At 36.2% G+C, this 15,339-nt stretch overlaps 1 long non-coding RNA gene across 1 annotated transcript in view; it reads right to left on the bottom strand.

Moving 5' to 3' along the window:
* Window positions 1-383: 383 nt before the first annotated feature.
* The window catches only part of LOC112819832 (uncharacterized), a 25,952-nt gene continuing 10,996 nt past the window's right edge, over window positions 384-15,339 (bottom strand). The window contains exons 3-4 of the long non-coding RNA XR_003206984.2: window positions 9,442-9,530; window positions 384-687 (exon numbers count right to left, since the gene is read on the bottom strand). This is a non-coding gene — a long non-coding RNA (uncharacterized lncRNA). The remainder of the gene's footprint in view (window positions 688-9,441; window positions 9,531-15,339) is intronic.

Genomic DNA, 15,339 nt, shown 5'->3' with positions numbered 1-15,339 from the left:
GGTACTGGCTCCAAGGTGAATTGCACAGAGGTGGTTTCAGTTCTGATTCTGTGACTTACTGCCTGGTGACACTGGATGATTCTCCCTTTCCAAGTCTCAGCTTATTCATCCGTAAAATGGTGAGAGTAATTACACTTACTTCATAAGGTTGGTTGTTTGCTTATTGGCACATACTTGTTAAATATCTACCATATGTCAGGCACTCTGAGAAAGACTAGAAATAGAGTAATGTGCTACATGGACATAGCCTCCACCCTCATGGACATGTTTTTATCCATCTTTATATCCTGAGCACTACTAGCACAAATGCCTGGTACATAATAGTTTAACACGCAATTGTTGAATTATCTAATTGAGTTCTTTATTTTCCCATCCATTTAATGTACAGTTGAAATGAAATTGCCAGTGAGTAAAAGTAGAGAAGAATCATAGCTGATATTCACGGAGGACTCAATAAGTGGCAGGCAGAATACTGAGCATGGTTCATGCATTGTTTCGCTTAATCTTCATTCAGTGAAATAGATCCACTTATTATCCTCATTTTATAGAAAGGGAAATAGAGCACAAACAGCTAAAGTCACTTGATCAAGATCAAGTAAATGGTGAAGACGCATTTAAGCACAGGTAACTTCACTATATTGATAGCACCCTTCAGTTATGTTAAACTCTAGCTGAGAATCCAGAGTCCTAGGGAGAAAGAAAATGAGAAGAGAAATTTAAAGCTCACAGAAACAAACACTGACATCATAAAATCAGCAGGAAGATATCTTTCTTTTCTTTCTCTATTTTCATCCAGATGCTTATCAAGATCTTGTACAACTTTTTATCTCTTTTGTTTTTATGTTCTACATTAGGTAATAATAGATGTAACTATGTTAGACTGTGTTTTATCTAACTTTACATGATAGGATTCAGTTCTTCAACTGATGACATAAGAATGCCACATAATTCCATGTATTTTGATAAGGAAATGCACTTAAAACCAAATTATAGTCTGCTGATCACTCTCCATACTGATTTCAAAGAATCCTGATGAAATCACATAATAAAAGATAGACAAAGACACAAGTCATATGTCAGATGCATTAATCACAAGGAAATCTGACAGACGATGAGTATCTGAAATCAAAAAAGTGTGTGAATGGCAAAGCAAACAGCCTCCCTAGGAGGCCAAGACCCATTCACTGTCACAAGTCAGTAACCAAATCCAGGAGTCATCTGTGCACATGAATGAAATATTAAACAGACTTTTAAAGCTTTGGTTTTCTTTTTGACTTCTCTTAATCAATTATTTATTTAATTGTTATTGGTCATTACACCCAATTTAACATTGAAATCAGGAGGTCATCCTAATCCACAGCTGAATATATTAACTTGCTTGGTATAGCCTCATGGTATTCACATGTAAAATTCCCCAGGAATAATTTATTAGGGTAGTGGTTCTTAAGGTTTTTTTGAAATCAAGTCCCCTGTACATTCATTATTAAGCATTCCAAAGAGTTTTTGTTGATATGCATTATATCTATTGGTAAAATTAGAAAGTGAGAAAATCTATTTATTAATTTTTAAGTTACAATAATAAACACATTACAAATTAATGTAAATAACATTTTTATGAAAAATAACTATTTCCAAAACAAAAAGTTATAAGAATGGCATTATTTTATATTTTTGCAAATCTCTTTCATGTCTGGTTTAATAAAAGAAAATTAGACTTTGTTATCTACTTCAGCATTCAATCTGCTACAAAATGTTTTGATTGAAGTATGTGAAGAAAATGTAACCTTGCAAAGACATAACTGAAAAAGGAAGAAGTATAGTTGTAGATATTCCTTCTTGATACCACAGCAAGACTCAACAAGTAGTTTCTTAAAGAGTAGATATGATGAAGACTCTGAAATCATATCAATAAACCTTTTATATTCTCTTATACTAAAATCTAATGGTCTATCTTGAACATTGAATAGCATTTTTACCCATGCATAATTCAATAAACCATGCAGTGTTATTTGGGAAACATTGAATCAATGAGTAATGCAGATATTCCACATGTTGACACATTTCATCACACTATGATACTTTTTTTTAAAAGCACACTAGTTAATATCATCACCAATCTCAGACAAGTCTTCAAGTATAAAGAATTTGTCAAGCATGTACATTATGGTAGATACAAGTTTTCTAAAATTTTAATTTCCTCTGAAAGTTTAAATTTTATCGTTAGCAACAAATTCTGCCAACTGTTTTTTTTGAAAGGACAGGCTCCCTTTAACCATGTGCAAGAAAATTTCTGCCACATATCCAAGTCAGAGTAACCACATTTTGCCTGTTGGTCATTTTTTTCTAGTAAAAATAGTATGCTATGAGAATAAAACAAATCAAAACAAAAAACCCAGCAGTTCAACTTGCATCTCAAACAATTGCACAAATCTTGTCTTCATGACAACGTGATAATTTGGTATATAGCAAAGTGCTTTATATAGATTTACCATTTTGTCAACTGAATTATTAAAAAGGTACATATTCAAGGGTCAGTATTTTAGTGCTTCACCGGAGTATTCTTGAGTGCCATTGTTTTTCTTTTTGTTTTGTTTTTAAACTATGAATGTTTGATGGTGAAGCATACAATGACTATTAGTACAGTTTGGTGCCACTGCCTTGAATCTATTGTGTTGACCATCAGTGCAAATGTTAACAAAGTGAAAAAGGCAACTAATATAAGGATTATTATGAAAACAGTTGTGGCTTTGCAGACACCCTTAAAGTTTGTCAAGAGTTTTGGGACTGCCATGTATCTACAGACTAAACTTTGAGAGGACTCCTAGAATTTCCACCACTATGCTGAAAAGAAGTAGTGAGAGTGGGCACCCTTGCCTTGTTTCTGATCCTAAAGGGAAAGCTTTCAACCTTTCACCATTGAGTATGCTGTTAGCTGTGGGCTTTTTACAGTCGGTCTTTCTTATGTTGAGGTACAGTCCCTCTATACTCAATTTGTTGAATTTTTTTTTCATGAAAGGATGTTGAATTTTGGTAAAAGCTTTTTCTGCATCTATTGAGATCATATAATTTTGTTCTTTTGATCTTTCAGCCTATTAATGAGATATACCATATTTATTGATTTACATATATTTAACCATCCTTGCATCCCAGGGATAAATCTCACTTGATCATGGTGTGTGATCTTTTTAATGTACTACTGAGTTTGGTTTGCCAGTATTTTGTTGAAATATTGGCAGAAACAAAGCTAAACGCATCACACTTCCTGGTTTGAAACTATACTACAAAGCCATAGTAATCCAAACAGTATAGTACTAGCATAAAACAGGTACACAGACCAGTAGAATAGAATTCAGAGCTCAGGAATAAACCCACAAATATAGAGTCAACTTATACTGTTGGAGGCCAAGAATACTCAATGGGGACAACACAGTCTCTTCAATAAATGTTTTTGGGAAAACTGGGTATTCACATGCAAAAGGACAAAAGTGCACTCATACCACTCACAAAAATTAGTTTGAAATGAATTAAAGACTTAAATCTAAGCTCTGAAACCATAAAACTCCTGGGGAAAAAAAAAACCTAAGTAAGAAGCTTTCTGACATTGGTCTTGACAATGATTTTTAGGATAGGACACCAAAAGCACAAGCAGTAAGAGTATAAATCAACAAGTGGGACTACATTAAACTAAAAAGCTTTTGCACAGCAAAATAAATGATCAACAAAATGGAAAGACAACCTAAAGAATGGTAGAAGATATTTGCAAATCACATACCTGCTAAGGGTTTAATATCTAATATATATAAGAAACTCATACAACTCAATAGCGAAGAACCAAATATCTGAATGAAAAATGGAGAAAGAAACTGAATAGACATTTTTCCAAAGAAGACATATAAATTGCCAACAGGTATATGATAAGGTGCTCAATATCATTAATCATCTGTGAAATGCAAATCAAAACTACTATGATATATCACCTCACACCTGTTAGAATGGGTATTACCAAAAAGACAAGAAATGACAAGTGTTGGTGAAAATGTGGAGAAAAGAATCCTTGTACACTATTAGTGAGAATGTAAATTGGTGTAGCTACTATGGAAAATAGTATGGAGTTTCCATTAAAAAATTAAAAATAGAACTATCATATAATCCATCAATTCCACTTCTGGGTATATATTTGAACAAAATGAAATCACTGTCTTGAGGATGTACCCTCATGTTCCCTGCAGCATTATTTATAAAAATGAAGACAGGGAAACAACATAAATATCCACTGACAGATGAATGGATAAAGAAAAGATGATATACATATATTCAGCCAGGATTATTCAGCTAAAAAAGAAGGAAATTCTGTCATTTTTTTTTTGATCTTGACATTTTAATAGATCCACTTGACAAATATAAAATCATGGAATATTTATAAATGTTCCCTCCTTAAAAACACAGAATGCAGAAAAATCTTTATCATTAAAATCACCTGCCCTCTTAATTATTCTTAGATTTCTAATGGTGTGGACTCATTCAAACACAGTTTGCATTTTACACAAATATATGGACTTAATCCATTATTTAACTTCACTTTCAGATTAGGATACCTAGGAAGTCCAAGTAGCCAAATATTTTATGTCAACAAGATTTCTGGCATCCCTCTACTAAACTGTGATTCTTGATCATTCTTCAATTATCATGATATCTAAGTGATGGCACATCAACAATATAAACAAGCCATAACATTTGGAGTTATGGTTATCATCTGAATATTCTATTTCAATGATGGTACAATGGATTGAATGTTTCTGTGTCACCAAAATTCACATGCTGAAATCCTAAGCCCCAGTGTGATAGCATTAGAAGGCATGGGCTTTCAGAGGTGATTAGGTCATGAGAGTGGAGCCATCATGAATGGGATTAGTGCCCTTCTAAAAGAGACCCCAGATAGCTCCCTAACCCCTTTTCCACTATGTGAAGATACAAGGAGAATTCTGCAATCCAGAAGAGGGCTCTCACTGAACCCAACCATATTGACACCCTCATCTCAGACTTTCATTCTCAAGAATTGTCAGAAATAAATTTTCATTGTCATGAGCCACCCAATGGTTCTTTGCTGTAGCAACCCCAACTAAGACAGGAATTGCTATAAGTGGGGGTGCTACTGTAACAAAGACCTAAAAATGGAGAAGTAGATGTGGAACTGGGTACTGGGTAGAAGCTGGAAGAGTTTTGAGGTGCATGTTTGAAATATGGCCATTGAGGGTGATTCTGGTGAGATATCAGAAAGAGAATACCTGAAAGAAAAGCTATCATCTTTCTAGATACATAAATAATCCTGTAGAGAATGTTGGTAGCAATATGGATGGCAAAGGTCATTTTCATGAAATTTTCAGTGAAAATGAGAAACATGTCAAGACAAGGAATAACAAGGAAATTCTGCCATTTGAGAGGATTTGGATGAACTTTGAGGCATTGTGCTAAGTGAAGTCAGAGGCAGGGGGCCAGTGAGGGGGGACATTAAGGTGGTCTAGGGATACAAACTTCCAGTTATAAGACAATAAGTTCTGGGGATCTAATGTACAACATGATGACTACAGTAAATAATACTGTATTTCTATACTTAAAAACCGCTAAGAGTAGATATTAGAAGTTCTCAACACATGAGCATGTGCACATGCACACAGACAAATATAACTATGTGAGGTGATGGATGTGTTAAATAACCCTATCATGGTAATCATTTTTCAATATGTACATCTATCAAACCATCACATTGTACACCTTAAACTTAAACAATTTTTTTAAGATTTTATTTATTTATTTGGCAGAGAGATAGAGAGAGAGAGCAAGTAGGCAGAGAGGCAGGCACAGGGAGAGGGAGAAGCAGGCTCCCCGCCGAGCAGGGAGCCCGATGCGGGGCTTGATCCCAGGACCCTGGGATTATGACCTGAGCCAAAGGCAACCACTTAACCGACTGAGCCACCCAGGTGCCCCAAACTTAAACAATTTTATATGTCGATTATATCTCAGTAAAACTGGGGGCGGAAGGAGCCAATAATAAGTTATCCCAGATGATGATATGGAAACAATTTTTATTTTCTTCCTGCTATTTTACAAGCTCTTAAAGATACTCAAGAATTTTTCCCCATTGCCTTTCTTTTTACCACTGTGGAGAAAGTGAAGGGGGGAGAATTCCATATTTTATCAAAAACAAAAAAAAAAAACCTTCCAAATTTGAAGACCTCTGAAATCTATCAGATTCTTTTATTCTATGGACACTGCAAATCTTCCATTTCCAATGCTCATCTATTGTAGCTGAAGTTAAACTACTTCTCTATTACCATGTTTTGTTTCCATTATTCTGGTCAGGAGTCTTTAGTTGCAAATCACAGGATAATTTCTAACTAATTTAAGCAAAAGAGGATATATCAATGCATATTAGGAACTTCATCAGAATCTCAAGGACCACCAGAGAGCTAGACTTAAACTGCTAAATAGCTAGTAATAAAATACACAAGAACCATGCCCATCCACTGTAGGGAAATGTCCAAGTGAAAACAACAGGCACTGAGCACACCTGGTACTAGGTGCTAGACATGCCACTACTTAAACCCAGAAGACCTGGAAGCCCTCTGCCCTCTAGCAGGAAATGGATCTGTGTGTGACCATATCCTAACACTGCTGCCTTCCTCATCCATATCTTGTCTGGGTAGCATCCAAATGGGGTAATCCAGGTCATATGCTTTTGTACCTTAAGGGATTCTGATGCAATCTTTTGCATATCATGACAAAGCAAGACTCAAGATGTGGAAGCTATCAAGACCTAAGAGTGTTTTCAAAAGATGTTGAGCAGCCATAGGGGCCTATTGTACTCACTGACACAAGGATTACTCAGATTGAAGTAGATAATATGATAAGTCACAAAGAAGGCTTGGGACAGTGTTCTCATGGTATAGCATTCCCATTTCTCCTCACTTGGAAAGGGCAAATCAGAAGTTCTTTCAGTCCACGATGCTTCCCATTATACCTTCTCTATGTCAAAAGTTCCAGAATAGATTCAATATCCATATCCATAGGCATATAAAAGTTTTTCTAAGATACCCTTTTCTAAAGGCCTGGCTTGTTTTCTGGAAATAGATCTGGTCCTAAATATTTCCTACTGTTTTCTCACTTGTAATATCAGCAAAAATCAGATAAATATAGGGGGAGAACATTCTGAATCCAAAAAACCCTGCATTTGGATTGGAAAACATATGGTTCCAGCAGACATTGCTTTGGTACCATGGAAACTCATCTTTTTTTTTTTTTTTCCCACCAAGTATATTTGAATAGCTGGCAAGCATCCAATTTTGAGCAGAGCATGATGGGTTCTCTACATGAGGTGTCCCATCTTAGTGTTTTTACTAAAGTTTTACTGAAGTTTTATATCAACTTCATTTGCTAAATTGAACAGCAAATCCTACTACCCGTACTCAGAATAGGCAAAATAGCCATGCTTTTAAGCAAAAACAACCAGTTCAAGAAGATAGCAGGCAAGGCCAATGGTCTCTGGCATCCTGATAGATTGAAATTTCATATTCAGGCTTCTTCCCACCACCAAAATAGGAAAAGAATCTCTCGAGTACTTCCTCCACTGAGTCAAAGAACGACAAGACTCCAACAACTCAGATTCCACCAGTATGATATCACATGTGCCATGGCCAGTACCGCCAGCCTCAGAGATGACAAACCCACTCCTGTTATGCTTTTAAATATTACAATTCCTTTCTTAAATGTGAAGTTACTCACAAGTCTGTCTTCAAAAGGAGTAGCTGTTCTTATTCCCTTTGGAAATGTCCACAGGGCTACAAATCTTCCAGTGTATTAAACAATTTTCTAAAAGCCCTCTACCTTACTAAGAGAAAAATCTGCTGTTCCTGAAAAAGACAAATAGCTATACTCTCTGTGGAATATTTTTGGACAAAAAGAGAAGATTAAGTTAGAGAGTTCTATTGCATTTGTCTACCTGTTTTGGCAGAGAAAATCAACTCTTTGTTACAGAACCCGAGATATTTCCTGTCCTACACTGCGCCTTACTTAAAGAGCCTATTACCCATTATAAACAGTTCCTTGGTGTTCTCTGCCATCTCATTCCCAGCTCTCAAGTAGAAATGATCCCGAAGCCTTAATTGCTTTTCATAGGTCATCATCACTGTCATCCAGTGCTCTTTTTGGAGCAAAATTTTAAAAGGCATGTAACGTAATCAGCTGTCAGAGTGCTCAGTTTTCCTTGTAAGACAATCCTGCCTGCCAAATGCAAAGTATTACAGTGGAAAGATACGCATGCCTGAATTTAAGCAGATGTTAAGGGCTTTTTCAGGAGACAGAAAGCATAGAAAGTGGAAGATTAGCTCAAACCGAGGCGGGGCGGGGGGGATGGGGGTTCATGCACCAATTAGCAAATAATTTCCTTTCTAGCTAAGCCTGGACATTTCACTAAATAAATTCAAAATGAAATGCCAAAGCCAGTAAGCAAAAAACTGCTGCAGTTCAGCTTAGACTGATCAGAAAGAACAAAGAGAAGGATGGGCTGAAAGTGGGATTTCAGAGATGTGAGGAACTGAGCCTAACTGTGAGCTGACAGGAAGCATCACCTAGTGGCTCCATTCTTGTTTCCCAAAAGCTGGGTAGAGACATAGATTGTCAGGAAATCAGGGAAGTTCTATTTCATTGGGTTGAATATACATCTGTAAGACATCCAAGAGCTAATTTTCTAAGAGGATGATGCAGAAGGTACTTTCTTTAGTGTGCACTGAAACTAAAATTAAAAAAGACACTTAATCAAGGGCAATTTCTTGACAAAAAAATCAGAAAGTGAGAGGAATTTATATCAGTGATGACAAAGGCAGCCAAGTATAATGCCTTAGTATTAGCATATAAAGTACCTTTTACCTCTGTCTAAATTATATATCCTGTTGTGTTTAAGGATTTTGTTTCTGCTTGTCTTCGTTTTTATTGTATTTTTAACCTATATATCTAATGTGTTATTAAAAGACTAACATAAATGAGAGGGAGGCAAACCGTAAGAGATGCTGAACTCTAGGGAACAAACTGAAGGTTGCTGGAGGGGAGGTGGGGGGATGGGGTAATTGGGTGATGGGCATTAAGGAGGGAACTTGATGTAATGAGCACTGGGTGTTATATACAACTGATGAATCACTAAATTCTACCTCTGAAACTTAAAAAAAAAAAGGGGGACTAATATAGATTGGCCATTTAGGCTTATGACCAAAATTCTTCACAATGCATATATATAATTTATTCATAATTTCAGCCAGAGGGTATTTATTGAGCACCTACTGTGTGATAGATAGATGGTATGCTAGGCAATGGAGACCGAATACTCAAAATGGTTCCTTCCTTCCTGAAAAGTATAGTTCAACAGATGAAAGAGACACAGAGCCTCCTTACCTCAAGATGAAGAGACATGCTATTTCACACCTTGAGAATCTGGTCACTTTATAAAATACTTCATCAGGATGTCACTGGCAAAAATGTTTCTGGAAGAAAAAAAGAAAGGAGGCAGTGTACCATGAGGAAGATAAAATAAACGTGAATATGCTAAGCCTCTGACCCATACCTCATTGACATTTGACAGCAATCTAAGTAGACCTACCCTCTCCCACAGGATTAGTCAAGTATCTACAGCCAGTGGGGATTTTATTGACTAGCCTTGTTAATGACGACCTTCCTGAAAACTTTGCCAGAATGTCTGAGGGTTTTCCCCCCCTCTACCTTTCGAGGCAATCATGCTTTATCAGCTTTTCTACATAATGACATATGGAAATGAGCCAACCATGGAAAATGACTCCATTTACTTAGCTCTGAACTACAGATGGCCTGGTGAACACTGTGAGCTAATGGAAAACTAACACATGCTGGTCCAGGTCAACAGCTGTTTCCATTGTAACTGCGGCCTGGGAGACACAGGTGCATTTCATGGGCCCTTATGTAGACTGCCATCTGCTCAATAAATGTTTTACATTTCCTTTAAATATGAAGATAAATACCAGAAATTGGAAGTGTAAGTCAGTGTATTATGGACATCAACTTTGTTTCTTTTAGGCCCACATGGTTGGAGAGCCCTCCAATTGGATTTACATCATGAATAGGTAAATCTATAACTTGGCACTTCAAGCTTTCTCATTCTTCTATGGAAGAAGCAGGAATATATACTTCTTTTGGTCATTTTGCTTGAAGGTTTGTTATTTATGTACTCATAACTTCAGCACAACAAATCTCTCTGGAGTAACAGTTGGACCATGTAGTAGAAGCAGCCTGGGTGGGCACTTATAATCCAAACTCTCTTCTGTACCCCAACACAAATATGGAGATGGCACAGACAAAGCAACAGTACTCTCCATTCCTGAGCCTACACCTTACTGTGAATCAGTGCCCCTCTCCCTGTGAATTTCAGTATTGTACATACATAGGCTAGAGGCAGTAGTAGGGGTGAGAGATGAAGAGCCAGTCTGGACCTGGAGGGGTGTTTGGCAGTTCCACATTGTTCTCTTTAGTTTATGGAGGTTCATATTGCCTATTGTCTCCAGTTTGGAGCCTTTAGCTAAAACTGTAAGATAATAAAAACAATTCCATTCAATGTCCTATTATCCTTGTTTGCTTGTTTCTTCTCTCTCTTGCTCCAGAAATACCCAGCAGAGACCAGGTCTATTTTAGTCACAGGTTTATCCTCAGAGCCTCGAATAGTGCCTGGTATCCATCTGTAAGATTCTGGTCCTGGTTCTATGACTGCCTGACATGGTCTGTTTTGGGGCAAGTCATTTAAGTTCTCTGGTCTTGAGTTTTCTCACTATTAGACTACTTTCATACAACAAACTATAAAAGATATTCAATACCTCCTATAATCACTTCCATATCATTAGGAAAATGTTGATAATCCCTAGCTGTTTGGCTCCTCTTTTACTTAGTTTGAACTATAGGAAGTCACCTTTTGAAGGTCAAAAAGCAGTTGAATAGCAGACATTTCCTATGATTTAACCTAACTTATCACATAATTTCTTACTGAGCATCTTCTATGTACAAAGCATTGTCAGACATTGGGGATATAGGAGTGAACAAAGAGATAAAGCCATGTTTTCATTGACCCTACATTCCAACTGGAGAAGACAAAGAATAAACACATTAACAGCTGAGAATATGACAGGTCATGCAGTAAAGAGGGCTAAGAAGGAAAATAAAGCAGGACAAAGAGAGAGAGTCACTTGAGGGAAGAAGTACCAAACTGAAAAAAAGGGAATTGAGTAAAATTTACCTACTGAGTGTTGAGTGGTTGAGACTCTCAGCTATCTTCCCTTACTCCCATATTTCTGGCAGTGGTGTAATTAGACATCAGAAAGGAGATTAAAAGGGGATTCTTCTATAAAGAATATGATTACCCCAAAAGAAAAGATCTAGAGGGCGCCTGGGTGGCTCAGTTGGTTAAGCAACTGCCTTTGGCTCAGGTCATGATCCTGGAGTCCCGGGATCGAGTCCCGCATCGGGCTCCCTGCTTGGCGGGGAGTCTGCTTCTCCCTCGGACCCTCCCCCCATCTCATGGGCTTTCTCTCTCATTCTCTCTGTCTCTCAAATAAATAAATAAAATCTTTAAAAAAAAATAAAAAATAAAAAAAAAGAAAAGATCTAGAGATGCATGTTGCGTGTTCACTAACAAAATGGCTCAGCCAGGTTATATTAGAATGAGGCCCAGTCCCACAAGCTTCCAAAAGAGCTTTTTAGTGTCCAACACTTAAATATGAACAGGTATCTGGGACTGACAGATATTTGAGGAGACCCACTAATCTCAAGGTTAGAAGAGAAAACCAACCAGCAGAAACAATAACTTAGAGGAAACAAAGTCTTCACAAGGAGAAAAAAATGTCAACAAATTTCAAAGTCCTCAGAGATAAAAGAAATAGATACTTAACCGTTTTAAAACACATCTGGATAAGACAATTTTAAGAAATGAAATATATGCTATAAAAAAGAAAAAATCCAGCAAGAAGGTTACATGATAATCTTCCAGGAAATAAGTAACAGAGAAAATACAGAAAAGTAAGCAAAGATGAGAAATCAGAAATAGAAAAAATACATAAAATATATATGTAAAAAAGGACAATAATCTACAAGGTCAGTATTCCAAATAATAAAAATCTAAAGAGAGAGAAAAGAGAATATTGGGAGGAGGGAATGAAATCAGTTAAATAATTCAAGGAATTACTGACAAGTCACTGTGAAGTTTCAGAACCCTGGCCACAAAGAAAGGAGCGCTTTCAAAATAGGGAGAAAACAGAGTTCACCTAACAGCAATACTGGACTTTAGGAGAAAAAAATGGAGCAATATTTTTTAAATACTAGGAGAAATTCTTTTTAGCTTGAAATTTCATACCCAGGCAATTAAATGTAGGGGAGAATAAAATTATTTTTAGACATGCAAGCTTTCAAAACATTACTTTGAAACTTCCCGGAAAAGTAATACAATGAGCATTCTACACAAGGAAGCAAATCAAGAAAGAACATGTAGGATCCAAGGAACAGGGGTTGTTGAGAGAGTGATCAAGACTCCCAGGAACATGGTGAAATATATATATGTATACCATATGTATATATACACACACACAAATATGAATTTACATGAGTATGTTATTCAAAGAAATGAAATTACCATATTTCTTCAATTCTGAGAGACATTATCTTTTCACATTTCAACATCCCCATATTTAGGATAAGTCTCAACCCACAGTGGTCACAGTGTAACTGGCAGCATTTTTTGCCTTGTATAAACATAGCCATTGTTAATTTAATGAAATGTGGTCATTACTAAAAGAATCAGATAAAAGAGTTCAACGTGGCTGCCTCTGGAAGCAGTAAATGGTGGAGGGAGAGGTGGTGGCATTAAGGGGCTGTTTTAACAAGGAGAAATTATTTGACTCTTTAAATTATGTATACTTTATTTTAAAAAAAGATGTTAAAAAACATCCTGTTGGCTGCTTTGTGGAGAAGTGTCTCTAAAAGAACAAGATTAGAGGAAGGAGGTGAGTAGGGGCTCTTGCTTTGTCCAGAAAGGGACTGGTGACATTTCTCATGTAACACAGTTAATTAAACTTCACCAACCCCTGGAAACAGTTGACTGGTACATTGCTAGTCAATGACATTATGCCTAATTCCTTGGCGCTCCTACACACACACACACACACACACACACACCTGAAAGCAATTAAAGAAAAATACATTTGAGTTAGACGAAGCAACTTTTGCTTACTTTCTTCAGAGTAACCCTAAAATCAGGCCTGGATTTTAACCTCTCATCAGACTTTTTTAAAAAGTGAGATAGAACTAAATTCTATACCTGAAACTAATAGTACACTGTATGTTAACTGACTGGAATTTAAATAAAAACTTGAAAAAAAAAGAAAGAAGGAATAATTTAAATATATATGTATATTTTTAAATATATATGTATATATATTTGCTTTTTTTGCAGAAAGAAATACAGAAGGGATAAATTATAAACCATTGACAATATTTATAGGTGGGACTGGTAGGAAGCAGGTGGGGTATATGTATAGGAGGGAGAATTCTCTGAGTCTACCTACTTAAATGATTTTGACTTTTGAGTTGTATGTATTTTTACATATTCAAAAGAGAAAAATAAATGAAAGGATAAAAAATGAGATAATTGACATAACATTGTGTAAGCTTAAGGTATACAATGTGTTGACTTGATACAATTATATATCATTATAATGAACAGTACTGCATTATAAAATTCAAAATTGTTAAGAGAACTAGATCTTAACTGTTCTCACACCATACACAAAAATCAAATGATAATTATGTGACATGAGAGAAGTTAGCTAATGCTATGGTGGTGATCATATTGCAATATATACACATATCTTATCAGATTTTTTAATCCACGTTTACACAGTTCTCTTTGAAGAATACTCCAGAGACACAAAGGAAATCTTTTCTAACCAAGAAAACATAGATCAATCTACTAAAGTCTTAACCCCTTAGGGAAAAGCTCTTTGGGGACTTCTTTCTCGATTTCTAACCAGTCTTCAAGTATCACACTTTGCCCACCTCATGGGGGATGGGCAGGTCTGATAGACTCCGCCAGTATTCCAAGTGTAGAAATGATCCTCTAAGATCTGAGTGGCAGAATGGAGAACACAGGAAAAGGCTAATCTCAGATGATGAGTCAGCAAAACACTCAACCAACAGTTGTTTCGGTCTCTGTGGTTAGAGGCATTTCTGTTCTCTCTGCTTTGATCCTTTTACAAAATCTGCAGAATTTTCCATTTCTTTGTACATTTATTATTTTGAAGTTCCAATTCCTCCACTCCCTTCTCTATCCCTAAGCACTTAAAACAAAATATTTGATCATTTTTATAGCAGGATGTAGTTAAACATAAAAGAACAAGTGGGTTATTTTCACCTATTTCTAGTGACATTTTAAAGACTATTTTCTACCAATTTTTTCTTGTTACACCCACACTACCTTCCCCCCCCAAGTGTTTCTTTCTTTTAAAAATGACTCCAGATCTATAATACAGATGTGCAGTAGAAATATATACCCTTTGAGGTGCCTGGGTGACTCAGTCGTTAAGCGTCTGCCTTCAGCTCAGGTCATGATCCCAGGGTCCTGGGATCAAGCCCCATATCAGGTTCCCTGCTCAGTGGGAAGCCTGCTTCTCCCTCTCCCACTCCCCCTGCTTGTGTTCCCTCTCTTGCTGTGTCTCTGTCAAATAAATAAAATCTTTAAAATATATATATATACATATGAATAAAATAAAAAAGGAATCAACTCCATTTTTCATAAAGTAATGACAGATGAGAAAAAAGAAGTAATATTACACAAGGTGTGTTTGCTTCTATCTTCTCCATCTACCAGAATTATCTTCAAATTGGAAGGAGTGGGGCAGATATTACAAACATTGTAAAGTGATTAAAAGAGGAGATACCAAATAAGACAGTGAAGTAGTCCGTCTCTCTAAATGAATTCAAAGCACCTGTATTCAGAGGAATTAAGTTACAGGGTATTGAGAAAATAAATTCATCAAATGTGAAGAGAACATAAAACCTTTTCAGTAAGTTTAGGAATCCACTGAATACAGGAGATCTGCCAGATATCTAAACACTAGCACATGTTGTTCCAGATTTTCAGACATGGAAAAAGGAATTTTATAAGCTACAGTTAAATACATTTAAAATATACTTTGGCAAAATTCTAGAAAAGATTTTTGTACAGATGGCTCATGAACATTTAAATACAGACACATTTTCTAGGAATAAGAATGAATTGACTTA

The sequence above is a fragment of the Callorhinus ursinus genome, unplaced genomic scaffold, assembly GCF_003265705.2.
Source record: "Callorhinus ursinus isolate GAN/ISIS: 27379988/994484 unplaced genomic scaffold, GSC_fseal_2.0 scaffold3, whole genome shotgun sequence".
Classification (NCBI taxonomy): domain Eukaryota; kingdom Metazoa; phylum Chordata; class Mammalia; order Carnivora; family Otariidae; genus Callorhinus; species Callorhinus ursinus.
The sequence above is the reverse complement of the archived record's forward strand: the minus strand, read 5'-3'. Positions and strand labels throughout refer to the sequence as shown.